Here is a 23553-nt window from a genome sequence, read left to right as displayed (position 1 = left end):
AGGACGTCAGATTCCGAATCGGAAACAGCCATTTACACGTTGCGATTCTCTTAATCAAAAATGAAAAGGATGACAGATTCTGAATCAGGAAATTGGCATTTAGACGTTGCGAGTCTCTTAATCCAAAATGAAAAGGACGACAGATTACGAATCGGAAAACAGGCATTTAGACGTTGCGAGTCTTGTTATCGAAAATGAAAAGGACGACAGATCCCGAATCGGAAAACAGGAATTAAGACGTTGCGAGTCTTTTAATCGAAAATGAAAAGGACGACACGACCGGTAGCGTCATCCGAGGCGCCCGCTATATAAGGGACATCAGGACACTAGACTAACCCTCTCGGTTACGGACTCCGACCTAACCAGTCGAATCTTTACTATTCTCTCTTCTAGAGTTGCTATGCTGTGTAATATTTGGTAAATCTATATAGTATAATTAAAAAAGATAATTTTATAGTTTATATAGATACGATTAAATTTGTCATAAAAGACCTACGCAGTAAACCAATATTGTGAGTGAATTTCAAAACTGCTACGCCGTTGTTTTCTATTTAATTTCTTTCTTTGACTCTAGCCAGTCCTAACCATTGTCGCTTATGAAACTTAATATTGATGAAAGTAAAACTCCATTAAAGTAACATTCACTGTAACGAGTCCTAACCATTGTCATTTATGAAACTTAAAGTTGACGAAAGTAAAGCTAAACCAAAAATTCATTGCTGTTGGTTATTTGACTCGTGAATTCAGTCATTTTGTGGTGCGTCTTTTGTAAAAGGACCTGTGGGGACCAGCCTCTGTAATACGTTGACACTCCGACGGCACTGTAGTCGGGGAGGTCAGCTTGAACCATGACCATGTCATGTACTTACGTCCGCCAACTAGGGAAGTGCCTCACAGCACCTGTCATTCCCGTATTACAGTTCCATCCCGAAATTGACCAAACAGATTAGCTGCCCGGGTCACTACCAAAATCTTGTGAGAGATCCACACCACTTTCATCCCCGTTTTTTAGGTTGGGTTAGCAATTGCCTCCGATCAGCTGTAGTTTTCCCCAAAATAGTGGAAGAAATACATCTCGCTGAACCTACACAGACCACTTTTAGATGTCCTGATCCATCGACAGGTAATTGTAATGGTTTCAATTTTGTCCCTTTGGGGGTCAGCCTTTAATGATCAACAGGCAGTCATCGACCAATGTCGTATTGCTTACCGATAATAATACGCGTTGGTGATTATAGTGCTTACCGATGGGTTTGGAATTGCTTTAAGCTACCATCAGTTGCCACTTGATGGCGTTCCTTGGGACTCGTTTTTGTCTACAGACTCTAGGTGACATGGTAATCATTACCACCGAATCAGCACGCATTCACGATCATTCCCCGGGATCGTATTGTGGTGTAACTACGACGTTACAAATACAGCATTCGTGTAATGGATTGTTATATAATTTGGTACAGAAATGGCATTGGCCAAAATATCGGTGTTATTTCAGTGTTTCTCCAAAGAGGAAAATTCACCTTTTGGTTTGAAACGAATTTATAACCCTTAACGACATTCAAACTTCACGTTCTGAGTAATGGGTTGACTGGATGCTTACAACTATAAGAGATGCTATTGAGGCTTTTGTAGTAGTAGCGTTATCATTGGCGTTAATTTTTGAAATTTTTCCTAAAAACAGACTTATTAATGCATGTACGCCTACAATCATCTTGTTTCTTTTTGTTCTTTGAAGGCGCAATTGTGCAATGGATTCATAGAGATGGGCAGTCATGATGAATTAATTAAAAAACATAAACCTAATGAAATATTTCAATTTTGCATAGTACTGGTGTTAAATCTAAAATTGTGGACATAAAACCTGTTGTTTTAGTTAATCTTGTTACCTATTGGTCTGGCAGATGGTGACGGTGGTATTTACCCGGGAAAAGATTTATTACTTCATTTTACTGAACTCCACCGGCCTATTTCCTAACCCCTTGACGACTGAAACCCACAGGGTAACGTACCCAATTAAAGTATTCCGTTTTACATAGGTTTTGTGTTAAACAAAGTTAACCGCATTGATATAACGATGCGAGTGTCATTGCTATGAAGAGGTCTTACATTACTCCCTCAGCGCTGGTAAGTATATTTTATTGCATTTGACTGGTGGTTATTATAAGTAAAACGTTTTGTACAGGACGATTTATCTCTATTCGGAGAACGGCTTAGTTGTGGAAATTGACTTAAAAGTTGAGATAATGAAAAGGAGGCATCATAGGCAACTTTTATACGTACTAATTGTGTAAATGAGTATCAGGCAGTCGCGTTTGAAAAACTAACATTTCTGTTAGACAAATTGCCTTCGTCTTAATCCTTATCTCTGTTAACAGTAAAAATGATCAAAACTGACGCATTATCATTAAGGGTTCGAGATGAGAATACTCGCATCTTCCAAAAACAAGTGGTGCCATATATCCGCTTTGCCTTCTTCAACATTAAGTTTCATAAAAGACCATAATTGAGAACTTAGAATTGACAAAGTCAATAAGGAACATGGCACATGAGGCCATTAATAAATTGTAATATACAGAACCCAGGAGGTATATTACATTCATTCTTTAATTTCAATTATTTCACATTTCTCAATATGGTGCTACGTGTAGCCCTTAAGGTTCGCCTTCCCTCAGCACTCCTATTTTCCGGTTTTATATTTCCTTTTATTGTTATTCGTACACCACTGACATAGAAAATATATATTATCCCCCCCCCCGTAATAGAAAACCAAAGGGCAGGGTTTATACGAAATTTTCGGAATGAAATTCGCTGAACATTTTTGTACAATAAATTAAAGATTTGAGGTAAAATATTTAATATGTATTTTCATCTTTCAAACACTTATTTGCGTGATTTTGTTTTGGCTCATTTTAAAATTCCTTGCTTTACCAGGTCGTGTGTATTATTCATGTCGTGGTTTAATAGTGATCCTTATTACAAGTAAAAGCAATACAAGTCTTAGAAAACTATTCCCGCTTGTTAAACATAAATAAAACAATATATGTAATTAAACGGATAATTGACGTCTTATCCCTGGTTGGGAAGGCTTAGAAAGAAACTTAAATTAGCATTAACGATTAAACGTCGATAAATTTTAAACGCCAATTTAGCATAACACATATATTATGGTCTACAGTCGCTTCCTAATATAAAATTAAGTTAATTAAACGAAGCGCCCTTAATCCACTACCAGCTGCACAGTAACCGACTACTCCGCAGTCACGAGAGTAGAAAACCAGACGAAAAAGACAGATTCTTAAAAAAATCCGTGGCACCTACGCCCCGCCAGCTTGGAAGAAGTTCGTCAAAGAAAACCGATAAAAAGGTATGGTGAAGAGCATAGCTGGTCCAGTCAGCTCTGCTGAAAGGCGTTGTAGGTTCGCTCTGCATTGTCAAAAGCGGGGACGGTGTTTTATGTATACACTGCACTGCCCAATGGTATAGTATGCGCGTTAAAGAATCTAGGTAATAACTATATTACTAGGTACGATTTCGGATGGCCCATCGGTGATCATAGAGAACGCTGGGAGGGCAGGGGGCTGTGGGCCCCCCGGAAAGAAAGGGGCTATACAGGGGGACCAACGGACTTGTACAGCTGATCGTTCCCGAACCGTTGACGCCGACCGATCCTTGGGCCCTATTCTACTCCGATCGTTCAAATACCGATTCAAAATATACCGATCGAGCTACCAACGCTCTCTTACCGAGAACCTAAAGTATTGTTATTCTAGTGAAGTAGTTACGAGATGTCGCTACGGAACTAAATGGTACCCATTCATACCGCTTGTCGTTTTCAACCTCTTAAAAGCATCACGTGCTTACGGAATACAGACGAATTCTATTTTTTTTCGTTAGCCGTCTGCTACACTGCGTGTTGAGTGACTTGATAAGCCTTGTAAATGACTTTTTACCTCTCCGAGGGGACAAAGTCCCCTAGGAGGGGTATTACAATCACCGTGTCTGTTTTCTCTCCAACTTCTTCTTAATGAGTTTGGGACGGAACGAGTGCTGAGTGTTATGCAACCTCTCAACGTCTTAGTGCCGGCCAGGAATCGAACCCGGGTCTGCCTCGTGTAAGAGATCTACTCTAACCACTCAGCCACCAACGCTTGTTAAGTTGCGGTGTTTTTCTAAAAAACAGCTTTGCCAATGTCCTTTACAAAGTTATTACGTTAGGTACTATAATTTATTCTACATCATTTTAAATTATATTAATCTTATATTTAATGAAATATTTATAAATTATATTAATCTTATATTTTATTAAATAATTAAGTATGTTAATGTAAAAGTTGATCGTGATCAAGAATTGAACTCGGGTCGCATTGTTACCACGCGGATAGTTCACCGCCGAGCCATTGACTTCCTTAGGGAAAATGTTAAAGTAAAGGAACCATTATGATAAGGCGGGTTTTTTACTAAACGGATTAATACAATATCAGTGGATATTTTTTATTGAACTTTGTTTTTTTATTTTTGTGAACTTGTTTTTATTTCGTCGGGAATTGAACCGGGAGCGCGGTTTTAGGACTTTGATTCGTTGCCGCTGTGTTATTGTTTCCTTTTAAGTTGTGTTATAAATCTGTAATATATTATTCAATGACGTTGTTAAACTCTTTAATTGTCAGTAGGTTTATTTTTTCGGATACCCTTTTTTTTTGTGATTTTTAACTGATCGAGATTACGTTCTTTTTTGTCTAATCTTTGGTATTGTTGGTTTTTTCTGTCTTATATTTGTAACTACTTTTTTTTAAGTTTATTTCCTTTTTCCAGCAAAATCGTCCAGTCTTAGTGGAACCTTTAAGAGCGTAAGTCATGCCCAAAAGCTTATCCGGTTTCATTATAATAACGTGAAAAATCGTATTTGTGAATGGTAAGGTGTTTCGCTTCTTGATATTATATTTTCTATTGCTTGATTTCTAAGTATTTGAACTAATTTATTGCTTGACTGCGTTATAATATTTTTCTATGAATTATTTTGATTCTGAAGTCTGATTGCTTGACTGCGTTATAATATTTTTCTATGAGTTTTGTTTCTGAAGTCTGATTGATTGGGTTGTTATTGTGTATTTTTCTATTCGTTATTTTTTGATACTCTAATATTTTAAACTGGATATAGTATAACGTTACTTCTGCGTATTTCGAATGTGCGTGACGTGAAGGGTATTTTCACGTTTTATTAGGATCAGTTTTTTTAATTTTAAATATCTTTCGTTTTATTTGTATTTTATTTCGTTTTTTCAGTCGTATATTTTTATCGAGTTGAATACATCGTGTGCTTACACTTATGTTGGTCTGGTTTTTAACTGGGTCGTCATTACTTCGTTATTTATTTTAAACGTTTTCTCGACTGATTAAGATGTTTAATTTGAAGTAAAAACGTTAGCGTGAAGAACTTCATGCTAATGGTAAGAAATTTAAGGAAAAAATAACACTTTCATTGTTAGCATGAATAAAGGTTTAATTTGAAATAAATGAGCGTTAAAGATGCAGCAAATATTTCGTAAGCGAGAAAAATACAGATACCCTCTGTAGATATTTCTTTCATTAAAATTGGCTTCGTATTATATTTAACTGATAAACTTGTACCGTAAATAGGGTTAAATTCAATTGTGCATTGTTTTAGTACGTCTAACTCGCTGTTGTAACTACTTAATTTATAATATTCTGAATAAATTAAACTCGGTTGTTGCGTCTCAACTATTTTAATTATATTTAAAATTTTATACCGGGCGGGATTGAACCGGGATTACGTTTTTAGTAAATAACTCGGAATTGCGGAGATATATCTTAAAGAGTCATCTCGAAAAATTTATACCGCTAGGGACAATTCTTCCGAGGAGAGGTATATTTTGGCTTGCCAACTTGTTGTTATTCCGTTTATGGCCTTTTACCTGAAAATTTTCCGTAATTTTCCGAAAAAAAAACGGTTTAATTCCATGATTAGTCTAAAATATTATTTGCAAATTTAAATAAAGCAGCATATTCGCCTAATTGTTTTGAGTCTGAAAGCAAAACTAAACATCTAGACTAGTTTAAACTGATTAACAATGTAACAATATTAATTTTTGTAGTATGTTTCGTTATATCAGACATTTTATATCGAGAAAAAGTAAAAAAAAAATAAAAACCCTTAAAATGTACCCCTCTTGTTGGGATGCGTGCACGGGCTTTTATAATAACGTAGGCAACGCTTGACTTAATTCACCAAGATATAACTTTTTACAAACTGGGGAAGGGGGTTGCGGTTTTATGATAATTACCTCTCCGAGGGGACAAAGTCCCCTAGGAGGGGTTATACAACCAGTGGGTCTGTGGGTCTGTCAGGCCTGCGAACGCGTTCGCATTTTCGGTGCAAAGTGTAATCACTGCGTACGCAGTTTCTCAAAGGGTTGGCAAAACCACCGTGTGACGGTGAGCGTTAACGGTTGCATTTGCGGTTTGGTTTGGATGGTGTTTTTTCGCTCACCGTCGTGACGGTTTGGTGTATTACGTTTTTGTAATGTTTATGCGTAGGTTGTGAGTGTTGAATTTGTTGTGTTTGTGTTCTGATGGTTGTGCATGTTGAGTCTGTTGTGTTTATATGGGCGTTTTCTCTCCAACTTCTTCTTAATGACTTTGGGACGGACCGAGTGCTGAGTGTAATGCTACCTCTCAACGTCCAATGGCAAGGTTTCCACCAGTTGTACACGGTATTCGTCTTAGTATCAATTTGCGATTGCATCGGGCGGGATTTGAACCCGAGACCTCCTGATTGACAGGCGGACGTTCTACCACAGAACCACCGACACTTGTTACGCCTTATTGAAAATTAGACCTTCAGCTTTATCGGAAGCGTATTTAATAGAGTACGAAATTTTGGTTTAATTGAAATAGAATTGAAATTGAAATTATTGCATCGAAGAAATTCTTATTTAGCGTTTCTCTATTGATTAAAAACAAATGCGCCACCCAGGTTTCGAACCCAGACCATTCGGCTTGGCAGTCGAGCGCTCTACCACCGATAGCTGCTTAGATTCACTGAAATTAAGACAGGCATCGTAAGCATAATAGGTAATAAAGTCTTTTTTTATTAATGATTTTATGAAGGCCTAATCTGTTTTTTTAAAGGTTAAATCTTGTTTTAGCGCAGTCAGCCGAGATTAGAGGGTTAAAGGGTAGACCCTGTGGGTGGTCCACTTTGTTAGTTTTTTTTGTTATTTATTTACGGGTATTATTAACGACCTATATATAGTTGTGTTAATTCAAAGGAGATAATTTAACGTTAATTGCTTTAAGAGCTGGCGGTTAGTCAAGTGGCTCTCTGTGCTTTGTTGATGGTAAAGTTTTTGCTTCTTGTAAATATATTTGGTGTGGATATTTGGATATCTACGATTTCTAACGCAGTCAATGATTTCTTGGGTGTGCGAGTCATTATATGATATTGGAAATTGGACGGCATTGGTCTTTTTCATGCGGTATGTGTCACAACGTCAACTGGAAGTTGAAATAAAATGAGCGTTAAAGATGCGGCAAGTATTTCGTAAGCGAGAAAAATACAAATACCATCTGTAGATGTTTCTTTCATTAAAATTTGCTTAGTATTATATTCAACTGATAAACATGTACTGTAAAAAGGGTTAAATTCAATTGTGCATTGTTTTAGTGAATCTAACTCGCCGTTGTAACTACTTAATTTATAATATTCTGAATAAATTAAACTCGATTGTTTCGTCTCAATTATTTAAATTAAAATTAAAATTTTATACCGGGCAGGATTTGAACCGAGAATACGTTTTTCGTAAATAACTCTGAATTGCGGAGATATCTTTGGGGGTCGTATCGAGAAATTAATACCACTAGGGACCATACTTCCGAGGAGAGGTATATTTTGGCTTGCCAACTTGTTTTTTTTTAAAGTGATAATTCAGAATTAAAAGTAGTCATATTTTATCAAAATTATACATAGTCATAATGTGAAGCCCTTACCCGTATCATGAAAAATTAGGATCCCCCTAGTTTCGTCCCCCCATTCTGGAAGGTACTTCGCCGCGGCGGAACGTTTTTTCGCGCAATTACACGAAAGGTAGTACATGCGATAATGCGTAAATTGACTCGGGAAAAGGTAGTGCACTGTTTTGGTTTGCGATATAAGCACGCGCTATCTGACGGTGTTTAATAAGCCAAAGGTTAGCAAGTTTGTAGAAACGGAATGATCAAGGTGAGTGTGTAGATCAACTTAAATTATTGAAATTAATAGATAAGTACGAAGATGACGATTCATTAAAATCGACGAAACGGGAAGGTTTAAGTAAGCTTTTGAATTTTTAATTAATAATGGCAGTTTAAAAGATATATTTGAGCATGACTTGCTGCATTCTAAATACGAAGAAGAAGTGTGTGATTACTATCTATTTTGTTTGCCTGGATATACAATTTGTTGTTTTGTGATAATAAAACAGATCCAGTAATAGTCATTGATGAAACGTACCTTACTGAATTGCCCAAAATAAAACACTCGTTATTCCCCATGGAATGATCGTTTACCCTCTCCATGAAGGCAAGAACCCTCTCTCCTTCCACGCCTACTAAAATTAGTCCCTCTCAACCGCACAGCAATGCTGGATCATAGGTCACTTGAACATCGTTAAGATTTGCGGGAATCTGAGAGAAAAATTTATACCCTTGACTGTACTAAATTTCGGGCCCTTCTCGACCCCCTTTTAATATTCTTATACTTGAACCCCCTCCCCCTTGAAGACTTTCTGGCTACGCCACTGGTTTATACAATACATTTTCTAGGGAGATTCCACCTTGAAAGGGCTTATTCGACTACTTAGAGCCTAGAGGGATCATTAACTTATGTTAATATGAAGAACATTATAATAGAAATAGTTGGTGAGCTGAAGGTTTCCTGAACTAGCTTTTTTTAATTCGATTCGGTCTTGCAAACAAACTAAATATATATTGAAGATGTGTTATAATTTTCTGGGTACTTGCAACTTGATAGGCTATATATCTATATTTTATGTAGGAAGTGGTATGTATGTAGATGAGAAAAACCACCCCCTTAATTCCAAAAAAATAATTCACAATAAGGGGTTAAAAAATTCGGTGGCATAGGGGGTGGTGGAAACTTATAGGAGAGAGTTGAAAGTATATGCTTACGCATAAAAATAAAAAATTACTATACGTTCCCCTCTCTCCATGACGTTTAATCCCCCCCTATGCCACCAAACTTTTGAGCCCCTTTAAAAACAACTTGTACTTAGACGCTAGGCGTTGCGTTAAAAATAATAATGATCAGCCAACCGCGATGAAAGACGGCGTGCGCGTGAAAATCGAATCAGCGTGGGAGCTGAAAGAATATTTAGAACTAATAACTTATGAAGACAGAAGCTACTCATTAAGAAATGAGAAAGTCGAGATCCTAGTCGGTATGCGAGGCGAAGTTCTCGTTTACAGCAATCGTGGACGTCAGTAGTAGGTACTCAAATTTAAACAAGTAAATTCCAAGATGGCGACCAAAAAACCTTCAAAAAACCCCCACAGCAACAAGGAAGGTTGAAAAATTATTTGTTTGACCTAGAAGATGACCTTTGACCCCTGACCTGAACCCTCGGTCTATAACTTTGTCAATTTGGACCTGATTGGTCAATATCCGCCTGAGACATAACCACTAATGTATTACCCCTGTCGATAAAAATACATCTTCAATTTATTTACTTTTGGTGATATATTTTTTCTTTTGGTTTTCAATTGTATAATTCTATACAAATGGATAGTTGGCTGGTTTTTTATTCTTAAACAATTATTTATTATAATGTTTATACCAATAATAAATAATTACAAAATAAATTATACAACAAATAATAAATTAACAATAAAGAATTAAGGATAAAGAAAATTTAAAGGCAAAAAAATAGAAAAATTACAATATTAGAAATATTATAAGGATAAAATTAAATATAATTATAATTACGTCAATCCGTAGAAGATATTTAGTTAGTTTTTTTGAAAAAATGTTTACAACGTATTAAAGAAAGTCATTGTAGGAAATGTTTAGTAAATATAAATTATACAAAAACCAGTTCTACGAACTAAAAAAACAGTGTTTATTCTTGTAAGTTTTACGGCTAAGAAGGGACAGACATTAAAATAAATTTATAATTAATGTTTTTACCAAACATCATAACAAAAAAATGTCCGCAAAGTTTATCCAGAATAAACTCTATACACGTTAAGAGATTATGTACAAATTAAAGAGTTGAAAAATAATTATGAAGAGCGATTCGAAATTGGTTTCATATGGAAACACTGTTTAGAACAGCGAAGACTTAACGAAGTATTTTAGTTTGGAATTTGAAGCGTATTTAGTGTTTTTACTAGGTTTAAATTTTATTACCTTGTTTAGTTGAACTGGGGTATCCTTTTAATGAAGCAAAACGAAAGTTAAGCGAATTACCGGATTTAAAACTAATTATTTCATTAAAATGAAGCGACAGCTAAGCGTATATGCAAGGACGGACAAAACTGAAACTAAAAAACGACGTTTTATGAATCGTGTACTTTAGTGTCGTCCATGTGTGAGGGTGGGTATGTGTGTGTGATCGGGTATGATTGGGAACGCGAAAAAACGTAGCCAAGCGGGGGAGATTCCTCTTAGTTTGCGTTGTGTAGATCATCAAGAGCGCTATACAACGGCCAATTGACGTGGCAACACAGGTTGAAGTATATTCGTTTCACCAGTGCGCGCATGCCTTTTTCGCCTTCCCGGCTAGAAATAAAATATAAAAAATATGGCCGAACGACGTCGAGAAAATACGAGCATTCAGCCAAAACGGGTTTAATTTCTAGTCAAATTTAAAGATAATTCATAAATAATACAAAATCTAGTTGCAAATTGAGTTTTTGCAATAAAATAACTATCGATTTGACCTGTATGTAATTGTAATTTTGTTATTTCTGGCTATTTCGTTCTCAATTAATCATTAAGACTGGGACGCTTTTGTATATATACGCATTTTGCTTTTTGAACTATTATCACAGCGAAGAGGCCGGTAAATGGTTAAGGACGCACGCCTAAAGCTAACAGGCGTGAGTTCGAATCTCGCTTCCGCATATATCTCTTATCAATTTTTTCATTTTAATTTTACTTTGAGTTTGATAATTTTCTCTGCTTTTTATATCAAATATTTTATATTACTTAAATTCCTCGAATTCATTGTCATTTTAATTCATTTTGGGCTCCCGACGCCATCTCATTACAAAAAAATTACCAAGAATTTTGGAATTGCTGTATTTTTCACTTATAATTATTTATAATAGTATTTAATTTCGGTAGTATTTCCAAAAATATTGTTAAAAATATAAAATTCCACTCTTTTTATTTTTGTTTCCTTGTTCTCGCATATGCCCCGACGTCTTTCCCATCTCGTATTCTCTCTCTCCCTACTCTGAGAATCGACCGTCTCCCCCGTTGTCGCACACCAAGTAGCCGAAACCGCGAAACAGTATAGGTTTACTTTAATAATGCCAAAACTCAAATAATGCTCAACTTGTAAAGACTATTTTAATATATCGTGTACCTTGCGACGCTTAATTTTTATAATCCTTACTTTATTAATATAATTTTAAATTATCCTATATTCTTAAAGTTAGCATTCATTTCTTAAAACATCTGGCAGCACTTTATTTCGCTCTTTGTAAAATTTCCTAGCATCTTGTCTTTTCGTTTTCACACATTCGGAAAGCATTCTCGTTATCCATTAGCTATTTTACTCTAAGCCCCTTTATATTTTCTATCCCCGTACGGGTGTCCTAGCCCAAATGTTTATCAAAAGGTGTTTTCTCGTTCAAGAAAGTTTTTATTACCCTAAAGCTGCGTTTTCATGAGAGCGATTTGCGAGAAAAAAAGTTGCGATTCGCGTGAAAGCTGCCGCGATAAATTTTCTCGGTGTTTTCATGAGCGCGATTTTTTGAAGCGAGGAGAGAGAAAACGCCGAGCGAGTGCGAATTTTAAAACATCGCGCCCGTCTTTTCGATGTAGATTTTCTCGCTCCCCGCCGGACTTCAGCACGTCATTCCTAACGTGATATGTTTCAGACAATGAGAGCTGAGGAATGCAATTTCGAAATGTTGTGAAATGTCCTGGGTTTGCCATGCCTAGCAGGTTGTTTTGTTCGGCTACAAAATACTTTTTTTGGGTCCTGTTTTGCTGCGCTTTATTTATTATTATTATTATTTAATATCTCTGCTACACAATTTCGGTACAGTTTGCCCTCGTGCTTGTTTTATCAAAATGAACAATATACACAATGTACCTAAGCCTTTATCGAAAAAAGAACAGCTAAAAGCTGAAGCCACCCACACAGCACAAGCCAGTCCAAAAGTGGTCGGAAATGGGTCCAACAGTCGGAAAGGGGTCGTAGTCGTATAACAGTCGTTAGAGGACCATTTCCTGGATAGCAAATTTATAGTGTTAGCTATACCGACCGTTGGGCTGACTGTAGGGCCGACTACTGTTTTAAATAAATAAAAACACTGCTAATTAATAATAATGTAAGATTTTTATACTTAAATGTGTTTAATATTATCCATAATGTGTATGAGACGCTTGATAACAGTCGGACAGACTGTTGGCCCGACTGTAGGACCGACTACTTTTCCTAGTAAATAATAAAATATGAGGGTTTATACTTAAATTATATATTATTTAGTTTTTACTATCAGATAAATTTATTTGTGATAAATTTTTGCTTAATATAATAGATATGGTCAATATTATTCATAATGTGTATGAGACGCTTGATAACAGTCGGACAGACTGTAGGCCCGACTGTAGGGCCGACTACTTTTCCAAATAAATAAAAACACTGCTAGTAAATAATATAATATGAGGGTTTATACTTAAATTATATATTATTTAGTTTTTACTATCAGATAAGTTTATTTCTGATAAATTTTTGCTTAATATAATAGATATGGTCAATATTATTCATAATGTGTATGAGACGCTTGATAACAGTCGGACAGACTGTTGGCCCGACTACCTTTCCAAATAAATAAAAACACTGCTAGTAAATAATAAAATATGAGGGTTTATTCTTAAATTATATATTATTTAGTTTTTACTATCAGATAAATTTATTTGTGATAAATTTTTGCTTAATATAATAGATATAGTCAATATTATTCATAATGTGTATGAGACGCTTGGTAACAGTCGGACAGACTGTTGGCCCGACTACCTTTCCAAATAAATAAAAACACTGCTAGTAAATAATAAAATATGAGGGTTTATACTTAAATTATATATTATTTAGTTTTTACTATCAGATAAATTTATTTGTGATAAATTTTTGCTTAATATAATAGATATGGTCAATATTATTCATAATGTGTATGAGACGCTTGATAACAGTCGGACAGACTGTTGGCCCGACTACCTTTCCAAATAAATAAAAACACTGCTAGTAAATAATAAAATATGAGGGTTTATACTATCAGATAAATTTATTTGTGATAAATTTTTGCTTAATATAATAGATATGGTCAATATTATTCATGTGTATGAGACGCTTTATAACAGTCGGACAGACTGTTGGCCCGACTACCTTTCCAAATAAATAAAAACACTGCTGGTAAATAATAAAATATGAGGGTTTATACTTAAATTATATATTATTTAGTTTTTACTATCAGATAAATTTAATTGTGATAAATTTTTGCTTAATATAATAGATATGGTCAATATTATTCATAATGTGTATGAGACGCTTGATAGCAGTCGGACCGACTATTACGCCGACTGTAGGGCCGACTACTGTTTCAAATAAATAAAAATAACTGTTAATAAATATACTTAAATATATAATGTGTCTGAGACGCTTGATAACACAATAATTTGGAACGTTCAAATATAATTTGCATTTGCTGATAAGAGCGCACGGCTTGCGATAGCTTCGGGTTCTCTCTTCATCGCGTCACACAGCGGTAGCCAATTTTTTCTTGGAAGCTGCCAGATTGGGCTAGATAAGCATTTTTTGGCGGTTTTTCCGTTTCGTTTGGCGGTAAAATGTATATTTGTGCATAAAAATTATTATTTTTTGTGTTCGATAGTTTTTTAACAACAAAAAATCGTCTTACATATTGATCAATTACATTTTTTCTTTTTAATATGTACCACAAGATTGCAGTGTTCTTTATTTTCGTGATTTTTGGGCTATTTATTTTTGAAATATGCCCTTTACACGGTGATCCAAAACAAATATGCTAACGTGAGGTTAATAGTAAAACTAAAAGTAAATGTATTTCGCGGCCGTTTTATCCAGTCGAAAACAAGACGATTTTAAATTAGTTTTATCATTGAGATTAAAGTCACAAATAAACTATTAAGTTTATGAAGATAAAGAGAGGTAAGATATTATACTTTATTATAACCTACATTTGCGTGTTACTTCATATAAACTTGATATTTGTTTGATATATGTGGCCTGACCTCGGCCCGTCAATTAACCCTAATTAGTCTTAGTCCTATTTATCTTCCTCAGGTAAGCATATTAATGCATGGAACCAACTCGTTAGTCGGTTCCATGATTTATGTCTTTAAAACCAATAGTTGAGAAAACTGTTTTGATATTAAATACACATTTGTAACAGTACAAATATCGATAGTGATTTTTGTTATAAAATGATATAAACCACTCGGCTTATTACTAAAACCTGAAAACCTGTAGCTTTCTATATAGCTTTAAAAAAGCAAATTGTTGTTTTAATGAAAATAAATAAAGTTGATTACTACTGTTTTAAGGAGTAGGTTATATTTTAAAATATAAAAAGTTTAGTGGTAGTATTTAATTAGTACTTATTTAGAAGTATTTAAAAAGTAATCAGTAACAGGGGAAAGTAGCTGTTGAAGAATCTATAGTATTATAGATTGCTAGTAAAAATTATTTTTGCTAATACTAATTGTCAAAATGTAGTAGCTAAAAGTTATTATTTTTATACAACCTTGCCATAGTTCTAAGTACAGTGACAAAATAGGATGAAATGTTACCTAGGTCTAGGGAGTAATAATTGTTTCTAATTAGATATTAACTATGCAAATGCATGTTTGTGTATTCTGAGATTCAATTAAAATCTAATTAGTCTGTTTTAATCTATTTAATATGCTGTTATGTGAAAAATTTGCACTTGGTCAATTTGATTTATACCTATAGATGAACACTTATCTAAGGATGTTGAATCACCAAAAGAAATTCTAGTCTCCATAGGTATAATTTTTATTATTATCTGGAAATTTAGATCTACTATATAAAATAATTGTTTAGTAGGTGACGCCTCTTCAACAGTGTCATCTGGTTCCCAAGGAACGTCTATATCTAATGGTTATAAGAAAATTATATAAGATAAATCTACTCTACATATTAATTCCGTTTAATTATAATAGGTGCCAAATCTTCAACAGCGCAAGGATTGTCTATCACTAATAGTGAGAAAAAATTACATAAGATAAATCTACTCTACTCAATAGTTCCTTAGAATAACTTTATAATTATTATAGTGACTCAAAAGAAATCTACTTCGTTTTTAAGCACAGTAGAAGGTATTGTCAAAATTGTATTTACTATATTTTCCCAATATTGGTTTTTAATTATGATTATGTTTTAGGAATGAGTGATGTGGTTTTTAAAAAAACCGTTGTTTCGATGCTCTGTGATATTAAACTTATGCTTGAAAATAAGATGAATTTCCAAAACGGAACCACACCCAACACAGAGGCATGGGAGAGCGTGAATGGAGCTCCTGAATTTCCACTAAACTCTACGGCTGAAGTTAATCTATTAGAAGAACTCGTCAAAGAAATTATTTTTAGTTCAAAAAACTGTAAAGCCATCGTCAACACCCCCCCCCCCTGGAAATTTTGGCCTCAAAACCCCCCTGAAATAAAATACTGGATACGCCCTTGACCTCTGCTGTGTATTGACATGACATAGTTATGATACTAATATAAATGTTTGAAGTTTGCAGAAGCAGTACGCATGTCTGTGGATCAAAAGATTGTAAAGGATGTGGACGTGGAAACTGTTATGAAGAATTGGTTTAAGCATGCCAAAGATAGGGAAGGCGGACGTTTAGGCAGACTTTTGAAAATTGATAAAGAGGGTACTCCTCACGAATTCGGTTCTAAAGAGATGAGTATACCTCCAGAAGATATGTAAATCCCAATATAAATGTGATGTATACAGTTCTTTGTTTTAAAATGTTTACTAATTGCTCAAAAGTTCTTTTAAGAAAAGAGAACCAAATAATTTGTGATAAGGAAAGATCTCGTAAATTTTTATAAACTAGTAAGTTAATAGTTATAGTGCAATTGGTTTTTTAAGTGTAATAAATATTACCTGTATTTGCTCACTATGGCCCAATTTAATAAAAACGTTTCTCAAAAGGCCGAGGAAAAATTTACCTGATTTAGCAGCTAAATTTGAAATAAATTTAGTTTCATTTTTTAATTTTGTTATTTCAAAACCAATATTAAAATTAATGATACCGCATACTTCAATATAGCTTTAATTAAAAAAAAAATTGAAATTCTCTATACCATGCCCTAAACATTTAAAGTCATTAATTTTTGCATTTGAATAAATTAATCGGCGTTAAAAAGTCAACCTATTTAATTACGCGAAATTGGCGGCCCAATTTTTTTGAAAAGTCGACCCAGCATTTACAGTAAACAGTCGGGCCAACCATTGAAATGTCTAATTACTATTACACTAAACTGCGCCGGGTCGACCAATCTAGTGGGTAGGTCTAACTAAAACAAACAGACGTCAGGCCGACTCATTTCGGGAAGGTTGGCCCAAATTTTACACAATACCGTCGGGCCGACTCATTTCTGGAAGGTTGGCCCAAATTTTACACAATACCGTCGGGCCGACTCATTTCTGGGTAGTCGGGGGACTGTGACATTCGCGACTCTCCAGTGGATAGCGAAAAGGAAAAGTCGGCCATGCAATCTTCGCCAACCGTCGGCCCAACCAATTTTTGCTGCGTGGGCAAACGAATAGAAATTGAAAAACAGGAAAAATTAATCGAGTTAGTTAAAGATCAACCTTCAATTTGGGACAAAAGGTGTGAGGAATACCGAAATAGGGATATGAAACAGAATGCATGGGATGAAATATCAGAAAAAATGATGGAAAAAGGTAATGAAATCACCGAAATACAGTGAATTAATAGTGTTTAGTAAGTTTAGTAATGAAATACTATTTTTAGTCGACGAGGTAAAGAAAATTTGGAAAAATTTATTGGACCAATTTAGAACTCATTACGAAAACGTAACGCTAACCAAAAGTGGCCAGGAGTTTGACGATGAATCTTTTTCATCAGTAAAATGGCATTTTTTATGTTATTGTTTTTGAAGGATATTGTAGCTCGTCGACAGTAAGTTATCCGCTCATATTATGAATTCATTTCATATAACGTGCTGTTACTGTTTTTAGGACAACTTCCAATTACGTCCGTTAAGACAATGATGAATCTGAACTGGATGTTTCAAATAAGTGCGATGAAGACGAGAATGGTTGTAGAAATGGAAACAGTGATGAGACGATAGAACCGAGGATAAAACCTCAAGTAGAACAATTTCAATATCGATATTTTTCTTTATAAAATGCTATATTTAAAATTAAATTGTATAATTTTAAATTCCATATACCTTCATTAATTTTTATATCGATATATTAATTTAATTTTTACATAAAATTTAAATAATTTTCACGAATTTTAAATACAAATATATGTTTTGGGATATTATTTAATAAATTTCTAAAAGGAAACGTACCTTGACTGCGAAGTTGAGGCGGCAAGGACGAATAAAAGAAAAGCACTGTCCGTTTTTATTCCGTTGCTCTCTGCCTTTTAACTTGAGATTTTAATATACAATTTAATACCAAATATTTTTATAAATTACTTTTTATTCAATTTTAAATTGAAATTTTAATTTTAAGTTTTATTTTGTTATATTTTTATATTATATTTTTTATATTACTGTTATAATAAATATTTTATTTTACTATATTATTAATAATTTTTTTAATAATTTAATTTTCAGTATAAAGTAATATTGGCTGTTTTATTTTTATATTAAGGTTGTTATGATGATTGACAATCAGGAGTTTATCGTGGAAGAGCCGGAGGCTATCTGTTCATCTAAGGTCTTGGAACGCACTGCATCTAGTAAAATAAAGGATTCAAAACATCTGAACACCCCGACATCTGCTAAAAAAGGGAAAAACAAATATCCTATTGATATACAAGACCGTCTTTTAAATGAAATGTCTAAACTTGACTCGTAAGAATTTTAAAATAATTTACTGGTTGAAATAGATGAAATATAATAATTAAATTATATTTTTAGGGAAATAAATTTAATCAGGAATGATAATTCCCAACCTCCATCAGGTGTTGTGATGTACGTATTTGAACTTTTGGAAAGTGTTCCTAAATCGAAGAGGAGGAAATGTCAAAGTGAAATTTTGGAAGTAGTTGACAAATATACCGACGAAACAAGTTCCTAAATTGGTGGACAAGTTACTACATTGAAATTTCTTAGATTTAAAAAATGTATTTTAATTGAAATCCTTTAAAGCGCAATTAAAATTTTATTGGTATGCAAGACAGTCTTTTAACTGAAATGTCTAAACTCGACTCGTAAGAATTTAAAAAAAAATTACTGGTTGAAATAGATGAAATATAATAATTTAATTATATTTTTAGGGAAATAAATTTAATCAGTAATGAAAAGTCCCAACCTCCGTCAGGGTTTGTGATGTATGTATTTGAACTTTTGGAAAGCGTTCCTAAATCAAGAGGAAATGTCAAAGTGAAGTTCCTAAATCGGTGGACAAGTTACTACAATGAAATTTCTTAAAATATGTCTTTTAATTGAAAGCGCTATTAAAATTTAAAAACAATTACATTTCTCTAGGATTTTTAACACCTGGCAAATTCCATTGCCACAAAACTTCCCCATCTTCACTTGAAAAGTATCTCGTAAATATATTTCTAACGTTTCCAGCTTCCATTGTGTAATTTCTTGCCGCACCACAAGCACCATGATCTATCAACCCTGAATTTGGATCTTCATGTAATGCATTTTCGGATTATCTAGGATCAACCGAATCCGAAAAGCCAGATACCTAAACGAAGTTTCATTACTCATTTTAAGTTGTAGTCATATAATAATAAAATTACCTTAATGTGAGGACCAATCTTAAACCAGGAGGAATAGGATCTCGAACAACTTTTTTTTCCTTATTTTAGGACCAACAATAGATAATAGATGATCAAATTGTTCCGGCGACATTCTCGTATATGTTTTAAACATAGACGGGTCATGTTGTCTCATACTTTGCAGCTAAAAGGCGACAATGTAACTTTAAAAATGGTAAATTATTTTGGCCTTTTCTTTGTATGATATTCTTACCAGAGTTTCATAATCTCCTTCTTTTGCTCTATTTTCCCAAATGGGATTCTGCCACCAGCGCTTTGGTGTATATTTTCGTTTCTTTTGAGTATTCAAAAAGAAGAATATTTGTAAAAATAAAAGCCGTTTCCTTAACAGCAATTTATGTAAACGTCTTCTCCGTTTGATGACCGCCATTTTTAAATAAAAAAATCGCTTTTCGTTGAGTTATCGCTGCAAAAAGTCGCTTTCATGAAAACGGCACCTCAGTCGCGATTTCGCTACTCGCGAACATTAAAAACTCGCTAGCGATTTCGGTCGATTTTTTTCTCGCTCTCGCTACGAAATTCGCTGCAAAACTCGCTCTCATGAAAACGCAGCTTAACATGTGTTAGAATGGCTCTCCTCTACACAGTGTTTGTACGCGTTAACATCTTGTCCCATTGTGCGCCATCGAACCCCTCTCTCTCGCTCTTCCCGACATTGATCGGAATCCGACTTTCTTCACAAACGTAAAGTGTAAAGACTACTCTCTCTTCTTCCGAAAGTGCCGTGGGCCCAAAAAGTGGTACCACATGTGGACACGTGTCACCAATTTCCACAACCGACTTTCAAATATACTTCGACCGATAACCTTTCAACGAAACGCCTCTCTCAAGCCTTTCGCCTTCGCCAACCATCGACCTAAAAATTATCATCTTCAAAATTTGATTTAATCACGTGACCTACCTGAACAGTAAAACCCAGGAGTTGGCGCAGAACCAGGGAACCTGAGAACCTCAGGGTAGCGGAGTAGAAGGAAGAGTCCGGGGACAGGCCAAGTTTAATTTAACAAGTAAAGAAGTTATCCAACGGAGTAGGACCAAAGGCAGAAGTACCCATCCTAAGACGCGAGCAGCAATCTCAAGGGTGAGCCAACAGACTAACCACAGAATTGGTGAGTCAAAGCCGAGAACGGTTTCCTTTAATTTTATCAAGAGAGAGCCCGCGTTGTTCCCCCCTCGTGATTCCGCGAAGCAAACGTAATTTGCATGTTGTTTTTATTTTAGTGTGGTGTATATTTTAATTTGAAGTGTTGATATTTTTATTTTAGTGTATTTGTTAAGATTGGTTTTATATTATATTACTTGGACACCCGATCGTTTGTTTATTTATTTCTTTAACGTGCAATCATACCCCTTGACATTCTTATACCCGGCATACCGTTTAACGACCAAACAAGAATCCTTCTTGCTTTTGTTGACGCTAGGGAAACCCTAGAGCCGAAATTAAATAATTATTAATTAAATACACTTATAGTAGAAGTGCCAAAATTAGCGTCACAAACTGGGGGTCCGTCCGGGATAATTGGGTTAAGGGTTTCCTCAAAATTGATAGAAGGTTCTCGTGATAATTTTTTTTTAATTTTATATTTTTTAAAGAAAAAAAGTAGTTGCAGTTATTATTTTCCCCAGATCGTATTTTTTTTACTAAATGAGTGATTCTGACAGTGAGTACCCTAGCTCGTTGTTCTGTAGCAATTGCATCCCTATAGTTTAGGAAAATTTTACAGTTGTACTGGTTGTTTAAAATGTTATTAGGCAATCGATCGTAAGAATCGATTCCTAAAATTCGCGCATTTAAAAGAAAACAGTAGTATCTCCCAAACGGTCATTATGCCTAACGAAACGGAAAATCCAGTTGGCGCTTGTGCTAACGGGACCAACCATATAAATGGTGATAATGTCGACATAAACCTTCTCGGGGCGTTAATGAACCAGCTTAATAGTTTGACCACTAACTTGCCCACCTGACAAATCAAATCAAATCAAAGTATTTTATTTTTTTTAGTTAAGTCGGTTGTCAAGGGGCCAAGTCTTCAAGCGACTTATAGACGTCATTCCTCAGGAATGGCTACCCAAAGAAGACCCCCCCCCTACTTTTTCCGGCGGCAATGATACGAAAACTAGGCGATTTATTCTTAGTCGGAATATTCCCGATGATATTTTTATGCGGAATTGGGCCCCATGTATTTTAAAGGGAGAAGCCTTGGATTGGTCGGTAGATGAGTTTATAGACGCTCTTGAACTCGAATTCGAGAATGAAGACGAGGGCGACAGAATTCTCGAAGAAATTCATTCGAGAAAACAAGGCCCCCAGTTTTCGGAAATCTACGGCCCTCCATGCAAAGTTATCTGGTACAAAAGTAGCACACGTCCGTCAGAGAGATTTAAACCATGTTAACCATCTTTTACAAATGTCTGATTTCCTCTTTGGTTTAGGTAATGGAACGAATGATATTCCTAACATATGCGATTTATGTGCATACCTCTAATCTATTGCACATAGAAAATAAATAATAGTTGCAATTGGTTTCATCGATCTATCTATTATAGTTTTCTAGCAGAATTAAAAAGAGGGCAAAAATTTCACCTGTCGAAGACTTTTTAAACAGAGTGTACAATGCTTTACTCTTCCTATTTTGGATAAATATATACTTAAAAGCAAAATAACAATTCACGTTGAATAATCCATTCTCTATTAGTAACAACCGAAAATCAAGATACATTTGTAAACCTACAACCGTTTTCCCGTGACGTTTTTCAAATTCTCGCGCCTGAGCAGGTCCCAGTAAAATTTCATCCCGCCCGCGATTTACCCACCACCATTTTTCGATTACGGCCGACGCCTTCAATGCCTTGACGAAAGCTATAATAATTTATCCAGTAGTATATTCCTTTATCAAAGGTTGGGTAGACTGTTAACATATTCATCCCATTCGTCTAAGCAAGCCAGAAAAACGTGTTGAAGCCACTATTTGCATAAAATTAAATTAATAATGGTACAGTATAGGAAACTAAATTTTTAAACTCGACAAACCTTTAGCCTACAATCATTTTGTGAACGAAACGGATAAATGTTTGGGTTTCGAGTGTGATATCCAGCCATTACGTGGCCTACATTCACAATATCGAACTATTTGTTAAAGGCCGATTTTGTTTTTAAGTTCTTAGCTGCCCTTATCATGTCACATTTTGCGATTGATACTTTTAAAAGGAGGACTTTAGACTTTAAAAACAATAACACGTGAGTGAAAAGCTTAGGTTGTTTTCCTGGAACGCCTGAAGAATCATTTACGGAAATATTTGATGTCAATAAGAAATACAAAGGTTTAAGGTTCTTCAGTGAATTCCATCCGCAGTAAGTCAATATTCCTAATTTTCCCGGGGCCCCTGGGCAGTAGCCCCTTTAGCCCATGCTTTAAGATGGTACTGCTTGTGCCTCTTTAAGCTACAGATATTAACGTACCTCTAAGATATCCGTGCTGTTTAGAATGTTAATTCTATCAGTCATTTCTGAACATTGGATGATATCATCACTCGGCATTTCAGGATCGCTGTTGTCACCACTAACAAGGTCTAATAACTCCTCAGATTCATCCACAACCTAATCCTAAGTTCCGTAAATAGTTATTAATATTAAGTAGTAATGCATAAATTCTTAATAATGAATAACAAAACTTGTTGAGGATGTTGGTTTGAGCTCAAAGCATTCACATTTCAGATCCCTAAGCCTTGATTTTCTTTCGCGTTTGGCGCCTAAACGTTTTCTTTGTCGTCGCGCCTCGCCTGGAATTGAAGCTTACCGCAATACGGTTTTGCCATGTGACTTAACCAACGGAATTGTGTGGGTTCGAATCCTGGCCGGCTGGACTGAACGTTGTTATTATTTTAACAAAAATTGTAATTTGAGAGAACTGATAAAATGTTTGAATAAATTTTAAAATATGGTGTGACGAAGAGGGTCTTACCTCATTCGATGATACTCTACGTGGGGCGCTTCAAGATGTAACCAACACGCTAATGGACGAAGGTCCATGGGAACAATCATCACTACCCGTGGCCAAGCGAGGTCTCGGAATCCGCCATGCCTCCAAACTGGCTCTTCCGGCTTTTCTATCGTCGATTTTTGGCGCAGCTAGCCTGTTCGGCGATATTCTACCCGACTACATACCCGTCTCCGAAGATCCGGTATTTCGAGAAGCCTCACATCAATGGGAACTTCCCACGGAAGCGCCTCTACCGTCCCCG

The sequence above is a fragment of the Leiobunum rupestre genome, chromosome 2 (genome assembly GCF_980474605.1).
Source record: "Leiobunum rupestre chromosome 2, qqLeiRupe1.1.hap1, whole genome shotgun sequence".
NCBI classification, from domain to species: domain Eukaryota; kingdom Metazoa; phylum Arthropoda; class Arachnida; order Opiliones; family Sclerosomatidae; genus Leiobunum; species Leiobunum rupestre.
The sequence above is the reverse complement of the archived record's forward strand: the minus strand, read 5'-3'. Positions refer to the sequence as shown.